The sequence below is a fragment of the Gadus morhua genome, chromosome 8, assembly GCF_902167405.1.
Source record: "Gadus morhua chromosome 8, gadMor3.0, whole genome shotgun sequence".
In the NCBI taxonomy this organism is placed as follows: domain Eukaryota; kingdom Metazoa; phylum Chordata; class Actinopteri; order Gadiformes; family Gadidae; genus Gadus; species Gadus morhua.
The window spans coordinates 13,084,338-13,099,831 of NC_044055.1; the positions used below are offsets into that span (position 1 = coordinate 13,084,338).

Consider the following 15,494-nt stretch of genomic DNA (forward strand, 5'->3'; position numbering starts at 1 on the left):
TATATTTTTGAAAATCACCCATGGAAATGTACATAAAAAAAAAAATTGTATCGAGATGCATCGATAATCGCTTCAGAATCTCATCGTTGACATCATAATCGGAATCGAATCGTGGGGTGCCAAGAGGTTCCCACCCCTATCAAGGACGCGTGAAGGCTCACCGGATGACGATGGAGCCTGTGATATTCTGAGTAGTCTCCGTTTAGTGGCTAAATTAAAAAAAATTCTTTATTCGAACGTGTGGCAGACGCATGGTTGGACTCTGACCGCACAATTTTGTTGCAGTGTGTTTTCGCGGGGCGCGCTCAGGAGGCTTTGTCGTCATTGTCAACAGCAGTCAGTGCCGTTTATGCTAAAGTTAAAGTTGCGTCGCTCAAAGTGTACAAGTTAGTCCCCGAAGCATGTAGACAGCGTTTTAGATATTGGGAAAAGGGAGATGGGTCTTAATTGGAATTTGCTCGGGATTTGGGTACTCACTTCACTCGCTGGTGTGCAGCATCTGGGGTTGATGATTTTGATTTGTGTAATTTAATGTTGCTGGAACAGTTTAGGAACTCAGTCCCTGAGAAAATAGCCATGTACATTAGTGAACAAAAAGTAAAGACTGCGGCAGAAGCTGCTGCTTTAGCTGATGAATATTGGCTGACACACAAAGGTATGGATCCCCACGCTCACTGTTCAGGGTCTTGACAGGGAAAATGGCCAGGCTCGGTATTCCTCTGGGCGATCAGGTGGAGGTTTTGTCCGGGGGATGAGAGATGATCGTGGCGGCCGCGAGTTGGATGATGTGTGCCTTTTTTGTCAAAAAGGGGTCATTGGAAAAAGGACTGCAGTGCGCCAAGCTTGTGGCAGGCACATTGGCACACAGGGGAGACCAGTGGCATGTGCTGTTCGAATTTCGGGCCAAGCAAAGGCTGACCATCCAAAGGGCCCGGTATCAGGTAGAATGTCAGACCAGGAAGGGAGTGGGTTGCCAGATGCGATTGCAGCTGATCCTGCTTTGCGGCCTTACTTGCCTTTCATGTCTAAGGGGCATGTTTCTTTGGTTGGTCGTAATGGTCAAGTGCCAGTGATTGTATTGCGTGACACAGGGGCTTTTGATACGTTTATCCTGTCCGTGTTGCCGTTTTCTGAGGAGACTGATAAAGGAAGTGTTTTGCCTGTGTTGGGCATGGAGATGTCTAACTTTTTTGTGCTGGGGCATAGGCTTGTGTTGCACACTGCATTGTTTGATGGGGAAGTAAAAATGGTAATGGTTCGTAATAGAGTTTTGAGGGTGTCACATGATGAGTCCGGTCATATGGGGGTTTCTAAAACATATAACCGCATTTTGAGGCATTTATTTTGGCCCGTGTTAAGAGGAGTGTTGCTGATTACATCAAAACATGTCATACTTGCCAGTTAACCGGAAAACCCAATCAGACCATTAAAAATGGCACCATTGTATCTGATTCCGACTATTGGTCAGCCATTTGAGCACTTAATTACTGGTTGTGTTGGGCCGCTTCCTCTTACAAGGTCTGGTGCGGTGTATTTGCTGACAGTTATGTGCCAAAGCACAAGATATCCAGCCTTTGTGAACATTAACAACAAAAGTGGTTGTGCGTGTTTTCAGCCAATTTATATCCATTTTTGGTATCCCAAAAACCACTCAAAGTGTCCAGGGGTCAAATTTCACAGTGCATCTGTTTGCACAGGTATGCAAACAGTTGGTACGCATCAGACATCATCAGTCCTCTGGATATCACATGCAGAGTCAAGGTGTACTCAAATGGTTCCATCATACATTAAAGTCATTGATGCGTGTATACTGTGGTCAAATGGCTGCTGACTGGGAAGAAGGTTTACCTTGGTTATTACTTGCAGTAAGAGAGGTCACTCAGGAGAGCACTGGTTTCAGTCCTAATGAGCTGGTGTTTGGTCACACTGTAAGGGGGCCGTTAGCGGCTTTGCAGGAGGATGGGTAATGTTCAATGGTTTCAAACAGCGTCTGTATGCCGCAACGGAGCTAGCGAAAGAGTAACTAGCTGGGGCACAAAAGAAAATGTAAACTTCGTTATGAGCGTCGGGCTGAGCGGCGTATTTTCAGTCCAGGTGACCAGGTTCTGGCTTTGTTACCGCTGGTCAGTTCTCCCTTTCAGGCCAAGTTTATGGGGCCATATACGGTGATTAAGCAGCTGTCCGACCAAAATTTCCTAATGTCTACTCCAGAGCGTTGTAAAAATCTTCAGCTTTGCCATGTGAATCTGTTAAAGGCATATCATGTGCGTGAGTCTTCTGAGCAGGGTACAGTTGCAGAGTTCGCTCATCCTGTTTGTTATTAACACAGCTACAGTTAAGGATGATGCGTTTTGTGAAGACGGGTTGCCTAACCATGACTCTGCGTTTTTGACTGGTCGGCTTAAGAATTCTGAGGTATTTGCAGATGTGATGGAAAATCCACCCGTTACGTTTTCGTCTGTCTATGAACTTAAGTTTTGTTACTATTTTGTGTGATGCATATATATTGCCTGCCTTCTACACTCCTTGTGGGTCATCTAAAGTGTGAACCTTTTGAGTTTCGTGTGATGCATTTTATTGCCTGTCTCTTCCTCTTCTTCTATGTGATTTAATCTGTTTCCATGCAATCCTTTGATGTGTGGGCCTGTTCCTTGACCCCCTGGCTAGCGTCGAGGGAGCAAAGGGTTACATGGCACGGCCGCCACCCCCTTGAATGGCATCCAGGGGAGCTTCAATTGTAAAGATTACCATCTGGTAAACAAAGGGTTTTGGTTTATTGGGGGACACACCCCCTCCAGAATCCAACCCAAGTGAATAAGAACTCATGACTTGGAACACTCGGTGTACTTTTTCCGAGCGTACCTTTTAGAGTATGAAGTAAGACGCAGGGAGAACTCCCATCTGAGGCCTCAGATTATTGTAGTGTATGCCTGTTGTGTTGTCTGTTGATGCATGTTGTGATGTATTTTTGTTCGTACTTCTATTAAAAATATATATAACGACCAAGTATTGTGTGCTTTTTGCATCTAAATATCTCATCTGTCTTAGACGCAAACTCTTCTAGATAAATTGCCACGACACAGATTTAAATGGCGTTTTGGATCATCTGTCTGGGCCGGAGCGAGCTGAGTTAGTGGGGCTTAGACAGGGGTATCCCCGTCTGTTTGTTGATGTTCCTTCACGTACAAATGTTTTGGAGCATGATGTTGGAGATGCAGAGCCAATAACACAACGGTTTTATCGGGTTAACCATGATAAGCGTACGTTTTTGGACGCTGAAGTCAGTTATATGTTAGAAAATTGCATAGCAGAACCGTCATCTTCCAGCTGGGCGTCGCCTTGTTTGCTTCTGCCGATATCTGATAATACTCCTCGATTTTGTTCTGATTTCAGGAAAGTTACCAGCATCACTAAACCCGATTAATTTCCTTTACCACGCATGGATGACTGTTGATCAAGTTGGAGCTGCAGAATATATAAGCAAATGTGATCTCTTGAAAGGCTATTGGCAGGTCCCTTTATCCAAGAGAGCAAGGGAAACTGCAGTTTTTATCACTCCATCTGGGCTGTATTCGTACTGTGTCATGCCGTTTGGTTTGCGTAACACAACCGCTACCTTTCAGCGTTTAATGAATAAGGTGGTGGTGGTTCTAGACGGTTGGGCTGTTTATCTAGATGTGGTATATTCTGACAATTGGTCTGACCACATTGAACGTGTTAGCGCACTGTTTGACCGCTTGGCAGAGGCTCACCTTACTGTTAATCTAGCCAAGTTTGAGTTTACGAAGGCAACAGTGACATACCTTGGTCAGCAAGTGGGGCATGGTTAGGTGCGCCTCTGCTGGCTAAAGTACAGGCCATCAAACAATATCCTCAGCCAGTGACAAAAAGGAACTGATGAGTTTTTTGGGGTTGGTGGGCTACTACTGGGGGTTTTGTAGGAATTTTCCCACTGTTGTAGCTCCACTGACTGAGTTGTTAAAAAAAACTAAAGTATACGTGGTCTCCAGCTTGTCAAATGGCATTTCAAACTGAAGGCGATCCTATGTGATGCTCCTGTCCTGGCTGCTCCACACATGGAGGTCCCATTGAAGCTGCAGGTTGATGCCAGTCACGTGGGGGCAGGATGTCTTTGGTATTGATAGACCTGTGAGTTTTTTCTCAAGGAAGTTTAAGAAGCACCAGTTAACCTATTCTGTAGTGGAAAAGCAGGCATTAGCTCTGGTGTGGTCATTACAACAGTTTGAAGTGTATGATGGTTCTGGGCCTGCGGTGGTGTATACAGACCATAACCCATTGACGTTTTTGAACTCGCTCCAATGTCCGAATCAGAGGCTGAATAAATGGTCTTTGTTCCTCCAGGCCTATACTTAAGACATTTGGCACATAAAAGGCAAAGACAATGTAGTGGCGGATGCACTGTCAAGGGCCCCGCACCAGTGAACATTTTTGCTGTGCTCATTGTCTCTTTATTTGTTTCAGGGTACCGGTTGCTTAGCCATGGCAGGACTGTGGAAAGGGGGTAACGTGTAGTTTGGATAAACTGTTAGGATTTGTATATACGTAGTGTGTGTCTATAGAGGGGTAGGCTTATAGAGACTATGGTGTTGGTAATGGCCAGGGGTCCTGTGGGGACCCTGTCTTTATGGGGGGAAGTTACGGCCCCATGCAGGGCTATGTTTTGTCTTGCAGGTCGGGCTGATTGGATACACTAGCTGTGTTCGAAATCGTTCCCTATACACTCGTTCCCTATTCCCTATATAGTGTAAATGATATAGTGCACTATATAGGGAATAGGGAACGAGAAATCTGACACTACGCTGAACATTTCTAAACGTCATTTGCGTCAGTAAATGCGCCTGGTATTTGTGTGACGTGATGCGCCGACATCATCTAAACAAACCGGGCTGGAGATGCATTGATGTTGAATGTTACATTTCCTTGTTCAAGTTTTTTTAAAATTAATTTTGAATGTTAAATATTCTATGTTAAATCCCAAATAAATTGTTGACATTTCTTAACACAAGCCGGAGACTCCATCATTAAATGTATTCGTTTTCGCGGTTATTCAGCTTCTTCTTCTCCCCTGGAAAAATACAACCGCATTGCATTGTGGTATACGGGAGTAACATGTAGGGAACATCGTATGTACCCTATTTTAAGTCCACTATATAGTGCCCTATATAGTGGACCACTGAGAATTGGAACACCCTACAAAATGGCGTGCACCCTATTTAGTGCACTACATCCATGATAGGGAACGATTTCGAACACAGCTACTGGATGATTGGGGATTGACGGCAGATGCAGTGTCCTCCACTCCCTTATAAGCGGTGCCAACCTGCCAGTCTGTGGTCCGTCACCCTGATAACATGTTTTCTTTTTAGCTCTCACAGGTTAATAGTCCCTGTGTTAAATTAGCTTTTGTTTTGTAGGTTTTGGTTAGCAGCCCATTTTGGTATAGTTGAACTTGGTTTTTGTTGAATAAATATACTTCGACAGGCTAAAACTTTGCGTGGCTTCTGTATTTGTTGTGGTCCAAGAGCCGCAATTGTAGTTTGATCTCTTTTCATTATGGGTTATCAAATAAACCTTGATTATTGTTGAATAGAATCACGCTTCCAGCCTCCCTCATTATCTGGTTACCCTAACCTAGGCCATGACGGAGAGGAAGAAGAAAGGGGACAGAGAAAAAAAGCGGCCTAAAATTTGTCAATGAAACAAACTTTGAATAAAGTTTAAAGGATTCCAACTTCAAAAGATATAATGTAATGTGGGTATGTGTGCGTGCGTGCGTGTGTGTAGGTGAGAGAGATCCAAGACTTGCCTGTGGCGAAAGCAGGTGCTGTGGAACGAGCAGGTGTTGAACACACAGACCTCACAAGGAGTAGAGCTGCTGGATGAAATAGGATACATTGAAAACAACATTAAATTGTATTGTAAACATTTACGTTGACACAACATGTTGTCTGGCGCTGATGTTGTGGTCTTGCTTCAAGGCAACCCCAAGGCAAACAACTCCGGAGGTACTGTCAAGAACATTTGTACATGACGTGTACGAATACCAACTTGGCAAGGGAGATGTAAGGGAACGACCAGGGCCCCGTTTCCCGAAAGCGTCGTTAGCCTAAGTGGATCGTGAAGTGCGTCGAAAGGGCATCGTAGAGTTTTCACCGCGTTTCCCGAAAGCATCGTTGGGAACGAACGTCTTGAAAACGCTCGTAGCTAACGAGTACTCCAGGGGTGCTCGTAGGTACTCGTAGGACGCTAAGAGCTCTCGTCAGCTATAGCCTCAGTGGCGTCACCATCGGACATTCCGTCTATTGGATGCGTTTTATTAAAACGCATTGCGCCTTTATGTTCTTAGTTTGGTAATTAATAAAGATTATTAATTTATTTATTAATAAAGATGTTAAAATGGCCAAAATAAAACGGGACAGTCCAGAAAATGTTTGCGCAGGCAGGGCACTCAAAATGTGTGAGAGAAAGTGGGGGGATTTGTGCAGACTGACATAGGCTACTCATAAAACGTAGCATAAAATAATGTAAGAAATAAAATAAAATTAAAAAAATTAAATAAATTATAAAAAACAAGCAAAGGAGCAGGCAAAAGGCTGGGATATGGTGGGGATTGTTCACGTTGACGGGAATGTTTAGTGACATGTGGGAGGGTGGAGGGGGTTAAAAAAAAGTCTCAATCACTCTTCGACGCGCATGAAAACCAGCCGCGTAGTTATGAGGGAGGCCGTCCTCACACCGATCTTCCTCGTCGTCATCGTCCTCAGCGTCCTCCGGTTCAAGCAATGCCACCCCAGCCTTAGCTGCAATGTTGTGCAACATAGCCGTCACACATATCACGGCGCATGACTTGGCCGGCGAAAACTGGAGCCCTCCGCCTGACTTGTGAAGGCATCTAAAGCGCAACTTCCCCCTCCCGATCGTGCGCTCAACGATGCACCGGGCCAGACGGTGGGCTTCGTTGTATTCCTCTCATCATGGACGTCTCCCGGGTTATTCACAGGTGTGAAGAGGAATTATTTAAGGGGGGAAAATGCCGTGAAACGCACAGTGCATTCAGGATTAGGACCGATATATGTCGGTTTAAGCCTAATCAATTGTGTTTTAATGTCTTTAGCATTCATATAATTGCAGTCTATTTTTTTCGTAGGCTACTCTGCTGTTGTCCTTGATGGGGATATATTTTAACCCTTTTTAACACAATTTTCCTGCGACATTCCTGCGTCTCCCCCTCCTACGGAGCCCATTTCAGCACCGTGTCAGTAGACAGTTACAATCCTACGACGTCGTGAGTGCAGCGAATGCGCGTTACCGTTAAGAGGAGTTTCGGGAAACGCGACAAAGAAATTATCGATGGATCGCAAGATCCATCGGGAGAATGATCGTACGAGCGAAGATCCATCGTTATCGGGAAACGGGGCCCAGGCCGCTCTGCTTTTGCTGTTGTTGGTGTTGACTTACGCCCCCCTAACACAGCATATAAAAGGTATTCTAATCCATTTCATTGACATGTGTCAATATTATATATTATATCATATTATAGCTGTGAGAATTGTTTAGAAAAATCACCTCCATAGTCGGAAAACCAAATCATATAGGCTAGATTCACCTGAAATTATTCAAAAGGATGCTTACAACTTACCACATTGAATAATATTTATTTTTGACTTGGCCCCATGTTCGTAGGAGCAAACATGGGGCCCCACATATATGGGGGTAAAAGGGATGATGATACATAATATTTTTTAGACAATATGCAGAATCTTTTCACTTACGAATTAACACGGTCGGCTATTTTTTTGCCAGCACGCCACCCTAGCCATGGGCAACCGTTTTCCCCTTGGCTGTGATTTGAACTTTGAATTCCTCGTAGGAGTTCATACTGCTCGCCTTGGATGAAATACACCGCTCTCGTGCGATTTATTTTGCATAAGGGTGAGTCAAATGACGCGATAAACGCCCCTTTTATGTGACCGCGCATTGAACCTAAAGTGGAAAACCTGGTTCAGCTAATTGAATCTAAAGTGAACGTCGTGGTACCATTTAACTCTGATTGCGAGTTGCGTCTCTGTCGAGACAGGTTATCCCAAGAAAGCCTGGGTATGTTCAGCGAGGTTCGTGCTATACCCCCCTGGTCTGCCTGGAGGGCTGCTGTACGAGTCCTTATTTACTGCAGATTTGCGTGGCAAATTTCTTGGAATGCCGACATGAGCCCGTGCAGGGAATAGCAGGCCCCAGAGATTGAACCGACGTTACCTCCAGTAACTGTTTACAATTTAACAAGATAATTGTTGCTTGAAGAAAACAAATAATTAATCGCCAAAAGGCAGTAAAATCTTTCTTACTTGAATTTCAAGCAACATTTGGACCATTGCACCGCTCCTCGTTAGTATAGTGGTCAGTATCCCCGCCTGTCACGCGGGAGACCGGGGTTCAATTCCCCGACGGGGAGTTGCAGAGTCTTTTATATTTTCTCTGAATTAAAGGCAGAATATGTAGGTTTTCAGCATTTAAATATTTAAAATACTACTACAGAGTTGGCCTATGTTTTAAACAGAATTTTTTACTTATATTTTATAAACTTGCATTGTCCCAAATGTGTCAAACCATTGCTGATCTCTGGGTAATCCATTCGTGAAATAGAAACTTTCCGGCAACTTTGTCGAGTCTTAATGGCTTCTTGTAAATAAAAGAATGTGTTGAAAATAAAAATATGTATATCATATATATATATATATATATATATATATATATATATATATATATATATATATATATATATATATATATATATATATATATTAGTATTAGTGCTGTCAGTTAAACGCGTCATTAACGGCGTTAACGCAAACCAATTTTATCGGCGTTGATTTTTTTATCGTGCTGTTTTGATCAGTGCATGCCAATGTTGTTAAAAAAACATTTGCACAAGGCAATCCGATGCACTTCTCCATGTTGATAAGAGCATTAAAATGAGAAAAAATAATGGGACAACGAAATCAAGGTATATTTAGCATAGAATTTTCAATATTTTAATATATATATATATGTATAATTTTTTTTAACACATTCTTTAATTTAAATTCGACAAGACTTGACACAAAACATCAAAAAACGTCAAAATTCTCTCATCAAAATACTGCCCTTTTGATGAGAGAACTGCTGATATCAGAGCGCATATTATACGTGCAATCCACCGGGAGCGATTGATAAGACCACGGCTCGACATCTTGGCATATTGGATGACTTTTTGCTGGAGTGGAGAGATATAGATTCTCGCGCAAATCTTTAATATATTTAAATAGCCTTACCATAGGCGTCGATTACGCCGGGGACGCCGGGGACGTGTCCCCACCAGTTTTCGTAAAGACTAATTTTGTCCCCACCAGAAAAAAAAATGAAAAAAAAATATATATAGTTTTTTAAAAATGAATGTTTATAGCGCGAGACAGATGCGAACCAATCCACAAAAAAACGATCTGCATACGGCGCACAGGCCAGCCGTCAACAATTTGCAACAATTATAACATTTGGATGAGTAGTTCTAGAATGGGGGAGGGGTGGGTGGTACGGTGGGCGGCTCCTTCTCTGTTGCCCCTTTCACACCGCCGCAAAATCGGGGCCGGTTCCGGGCCAGTTCGGAGCTAGGGCCAGGGCTTTGGTTTCACACCGCCAAAGAACCGGCTCCGGCCCCTAAAAACCGGTTCAACTCTGGCCCCGCTTTAGAGCTGGGCTAGAACTAGAACCGCTTTTACGCCGGGGGCAGGGGGCGGAGTTATCCGTACCTTCATAAACAGGAAGACCAACGAAGACCGGCATTTTTTAAAACACCGAAGTAAACAATGGACGTGAATCCGTGTATGGTTCTTTTTTGTTTTTCTGATTTTGTTTTAAATCGGAATATTCAAAGAACGAACCATACACGGATTGAATCGAAGAAGAAATTGTTGTTGTTGTGTTTGAAACTGGCGCGAGGGTTCTTCTGCGCGCCTATTGTGTGGTGGTTCAACGCGTCAACGCGCCAACGCAGCTAGATGAGTCCATGTCCATGCAAGTGAACGGAGCGTTCCCTCTTCGTCATAACTATCAAACCAAACATCCTTCACGTTCTCCGAGCGAACATTATGAAAGTAAAATGCACATTTCTCGCTAAAAATGTTTCCATAAACGCATTTGATGGCGTAACTATGTTACTATTTCCACCCAGAATAAAGAAAGATGTCGGCCGTATGCTTCTGTCCAAGCTCACTAGCCGAGACGTTTGCAGTGACGTCATGACGTTGCTCACGCCGGCTCCATGGCTGGCTCTGGCCGGTGTGAAACCAACCGGTTCTTAACTGGGGTAAGGCTGGAACCAGTTTGGAACTGGCCCTAGCACCAGCCCGGAACTGGCTCTCGGTTCTTTTTGGTGTGAAAGCGGCATGTGTAATCTGAACCTGACTGCTTGCTGCGCACTTCCATGGACAATCTGCTGCGGTTGCAGCCTCATGCATTTGAGGAAAGGAGGTCCGGAGGAGGTAACGTAAGGTATCTATATTTATTCATGATGATGACAATCTGTACAAACTCCTTTGTCGTAGTTTGACCGAGGGCAGCGAACGATTTATCTTGATAGTTTCTATCATTGACGTTGAAGCTATAGCCAACATTAGCTTCACTAAGTTCTGATTGACTTAGTTCCTCTCCCTGATCAAATGTAAACGAAGACAGAAGATTGATAACTTAATTGATTTAGCTCTGTCTTATTTATTTATTTTAAAATGCAGTGTTTTCTCCTTTTAGGAACTTGTTTCTGCCAACTCACCTTCATTGCCATCTACCAGTTCCTGCCTTTCATTAAGCTCTGATGTTCCTTATAAATAAATAAAAATGTGTTAACTCAATTGATTATGCCCTATATTTTATGAGATTTATGTGGTGTGCAAACAAAAGTCTTGTAACCTTTATTGTAATGATTTGACCACTATGACGGTATGTTGGTTGTGGTATATGTTATCAATATTGTAATTGGTTTTTGACAAAATATTGGTGTGGAGTGTGCGGTTGCCTGGTACCATGGATGTTACTTGGTACAAATAATATGGATGATTTACGACCATCTAGTGGGGAGTCTGAAAACTGCTAACGAAACGTCATTGAAGTGAAAATAAAATAAATCATTCGTACTGTTGTAAATTCAAAATTAATTTAAATAGGAAAGCTAAACGTTGAAGCACATAGGGCAAAACACTCCAGTAGCACTAGGCATGCTAGCCAACAGTGTGTCGCGCTGGTAGAGGCTAGCTAGCTAAAAAAAACTCAAGAATTACAATATATTTCTAGAATAAATATTAATTTAGCTGAGCTCATAAGACACTAGCACACTTACTGTGCATGTCAGCTTCAATCGCTTGGCTTTAAAAAAAGCTCTGATGTCCTGTCCACTCCTTTTTGACATTTTGCTGTATAATTAACTAGGTAGGATCAGAGAATGTCGGGCTCTGGTTGTATCGCTATCTCGTCTTTTTTCAGTTGTGACTAGATGTCCCCTCTGCGGCACCGTAGTTGTGGATTATTTTCGTATGAGGTGCCAGCCTGACTTGGACAATGAATGAGATATTAATACCAATACTATGGCTGGTATGCAATGATGAGGCATCAGACAGTCATTTAATTTTATGCCTGAATACATAGGTAAAAAGCACCAGACCGCTAGTACCATGGATGGACAGTGTCAGAGCGAAAACCTGTTGAACTAAATGGATGTGGTTAGGCAGCAGGCACGCAGGCTACACCGCGGGATACATCTGCAGACCACTGGCACGTTAATAAAGGTAAGATGCGATATTTATTGCTTAAGGTTTGCTGGTACTTTGGTGAGATCTTTTGTGTTTTTTGCCCTCATGTGGTCAGCTGTTTTAACTTGAAATAGTACTACTAGCCATAGCCTCCAAGTAGCCTAACTTAAATTATCCAGTGTTAGCGTTCTTACGGTGTTGGGTATAGACTAGTGGAGATTACGATAGTGGAGTCGGTGGAGTCAGTCTCTTGTTGACTCAAAGTGACTTTTGGTCATTCGCTTTGCTTGAATTATGGAATGATTGTGTGTGTGTGTGTGTGGGGGGGGGGGGGGGAGTGCATGGGTTTTGGTCAGAATGCCATGTAAATTGGATGGATGTGTGTTGTGAATTGAGAACTGTCAGCTCATGATGTGATATAAAGCGTTCAGCTATAATTATTTTTAGCTTTTTCGATCTTGACATTTGTAGTGCTGTGTGTATACGTTTACCCCTTCTGAACTTAAACACGTAGGTAATAAGCCCCTCTTTGTTTATTTTGGTATAGCTCATGTCATGTCACGTCAACATTGAGTGCATAATGGAGCAGAACATTGTGGGTCATCATGTCCAATGCTTTTTGAAAACGCTTTCTTCATAAAACGTGTCAGACATAATTTTTTTGTAAAAATCTTATTAATTAGTAAGCTACACAGGTATCCCGTCTTCAGAACCTTTCATGACCTGCGCTAAAGAAAAATAAGGTGCATCCCCAGCACTTCTAAAAATGCATTCCAGATTGCGTCTCTGTCCCCACCACATTTCAAACCAAATTGACGCCAATGAGCCTTACATAGCCAACACTACCAATCGAGGCCCTGGCCTCAGTTCACTCCAGACTATTTGCGTAGCCCTCCGTTTTTTTCAAATGGTAGTTTTATCTAGGCTATAATGCTGGAGATGCTGAGCACATCACAGTCGTTTCAGATGACCCATCCAAGATTTGTATCGGCCTCCTATCATAGAGCAATATTGTCTGAGTACTATGCCGAGAGGGAGACCGGGGTTCAATTCCCCGACGGGGAGTTTCAATGACTTTTACACGAGATTCTCCTCTCTGAATTAAATGCAGAATATGTAGGTTTTCAGCATTTAAATATTTAAAATACTACTACAGAGTTGGCCTATATCTTAAACAGAATGTTTGTACTTATATTTTATAAACTTTCATTGCCCCAAATGTGTCAAACCATTGCTGATCTCTGGGTAATCCATACGTAAAATGGAAACTTCCCGGCAACTTCGTCGAGTCTTAATGGCTTCTTGTAAATATATATACACACACACACACACACACACACACACACACACACACACACACACACACACACACACACACACACACACACACACACACACACACACACACACACACACACACACACACACACACACACACACACACACACACACACGACAAGACAAGACAATATACATGTATATATTTTTTCAACATTCTTTTTTTGAAATTTGATAACAAGACTGTTGACAGAAAACATCTAAAACGTCGAAACCCCTTCCAATCCACAAGAATATTGAAATTAGGCCTCATGAAATGTCATAAATATGCATTGGTGGTTCAGTGGTAGAATTCTCGCCTGCCACGCGGGAGGCCCGGGTTCGATTCCCGGCCAATGCAACACGTTTTCCTGCCACCTTCATCCGGGCAGGCACTTTAACTTACAGGGCCACTACCTACTGTATTGTTTTTTTTTTTTTTTTTTTTTCTGATTAGGTGTGTGCTGCATGCAGCGCTCAACAATTGTCCTTTCTTTCTTTTTTTTATTGGTGGTTCAAATGTGTCAAACCATTGCTGATCTCTGGGTAATCCATACGTAAAATGGAAACTTCCCGGCAACTTTGTCGAGTCTTAATGGCTTCTTGTAAATATATATACACACACACACACACACACACACACACACACACACACACACACACACACACACACACACACACACACACACACACACACACACACACACACACACACACGACAGGACAAGACAATATACATGTATATATTTTTTCAACATTCTTTTTTTGAAATTTGATAACAAGACTGTTGACAGAAAACATCTAAAACGTCGAAACCCCTTCCAATCCACAAGAATATTGAAATTAGGCCTCATGAAATGTCACAAATATGCATTGGTGGTTCAGTGGTAGAATTCTCGCCTGCCACGCGGGAGGCCCGGGTTCGATTCCCGGCCAATGCAACACGTTTTCCTGCCACCTTCATCCGGGCAGGCACTTTAACTTACAGGGCCACTACCTACTGTATTGTTTTTTTTTTGTTTGTTTTTTCTGATTAGGTGTGTGCTGCATGCAGCGCTCAACAATTGTCCTTTCTTTCTTTTTTTTATTGGTGGTTCAAATGTGTCAAACCATTGCTGATCTCTGGGTAATCCATACGTCAAATGGAAACTTCCCGGCAACTTTGTCGAGTCTTAATGGCCTCTTGTAAATATATATATATATATACACACACACACACACACACACACACACACACACACACACACACACACACACACACACACACACACACACACACACACACACACACACACACACACACACACACACACACACACACGACAAGACAATATACATGTATATATTTTTTCAACATTCTTTTTTTGAAATTTGATAACAAGACTGTTGACAGAAAACATCTAAAACGTCGAAACCCCTTCCAATCCACAAGAATATTGAAATTAGGCCTCATGAAATGTCACAAATATGCATTGGTGGTTCAGTGGTAGAATTCTCGCCTGCCACGCGGGAGGCCCGGGTTCGATTCCCGGCCAATGCAACACGTTTTCCTGCCACCTTCATCCAAGTACCCCTGACTGCAGCCCGCAGACGGAGCCCACATGGAGGGGGCGGGCACTCAGTCCACATGGAGGGGGCCGGCCCTCCGCCCACATGGAGGGGGCGGGCACTCAGTCCACATGGAGGGGGCGGGCAGTCCGACCACTGACGATTGAGCAGATTTCTGCTGCTCTTGTTAATGCAAGAAACGGTAATACTATGTTAAGCTAGCGGGAGCCCATGCTGTTAATTAAACTATACAAACAGATGGTACGGGAGTATTGTGACTTGGTATCTTTCTTGCTGCGTACCATGGAACTATTATAAAGTTAAGCATAGCCTAAACGACTTGCAAATACATATTCTCTTGTTTATTTTTTTTTCGCTTAACTGTTCCACTCATGGACCTATTAAGGTTCCACTTAAGAGTTCACGTTACTACCGTTCGCCGTTGCTCAATGTTTAAATCACAGTGCGTTGTTCGTGACCTGTCTCAAATTCACTAAGTGAAATAGTGCCCCCTAGTGATCTTTTTTTTTTTTTACTCAGTATTAATAGCCCTACTATTGCCGTTTTCGCTTGAATTTTTGTATTTCTCTACTGAATGTTGCTTTGACAATGCAACATTAAAAGTTACTAACAGCGACTTCACACAGAAGCTCTGGCTTAGGGCCGCCCTTGGGCCCCTGGACATGTGCCCGGTGTGCCCGTGCGGTAATCCACCCTTGCCTGTAAACAATGCAACGTGTCCGAACTCCTGTACCCGTCTGTCTGTGAGTTACAGGCCCAGTAAGAGCCAAAATAAGATTTGGGGAACTATGAAGACTGGGACCCAAAGGTATG

General features: G+C 43.2%; 4 non-coding genes across 4 annotated transcripts; all 4 read left to right on the plus strand.

Moving 5' to 3' along the window:
• The first annotated feature begins 8,398 nt into the window (after positions 1 to 8,398).
• On the plus strand, positions 8,399 to 8,470 carry trnad-guc (transfer RNA aspartic acid (anticodon GUC)). The gene has a single exon. It is a non-coding gene; the product is annotated as a tRNA-Asp (tRNA).
• A 4,932-nt stretch (positions 8,471 to 13,402) lies between these two features.
• On the plus strand, positions 13,403 to 13,473 carry trnag-gcc (transfer RNA glycine (anticodon GCC)). Its single transcript has one exon. It is a non-coding gene; the product is annotated as a tRNA-Gly (tRNA).
• A 509-nt stretch (positions 13,474 to 13,982) lies between these two features.
• On the plus strand, positions 13,983 to 14,053 carry trnag-gcc (transfer RNA glycine (anticodon GCC)). The gene has a single exon. It is a non-coding gene; the product is annotated as a tRNA-Gly (tRNA).
• Positions 14,054 to 14,581: 528 nt separating this feature from the next.
• trnag-gcc (transfer RNA glycine (anticodon GCC)) lies at positions 14,582 to 14,652 on the plus strand. Its single transcript has one exon. It is a non-coding gene; the product is annotated as a tRNA-Gly (tRNA).
• Positions 14,653 to 15,494: the final 842 nt, after the last annotated feature.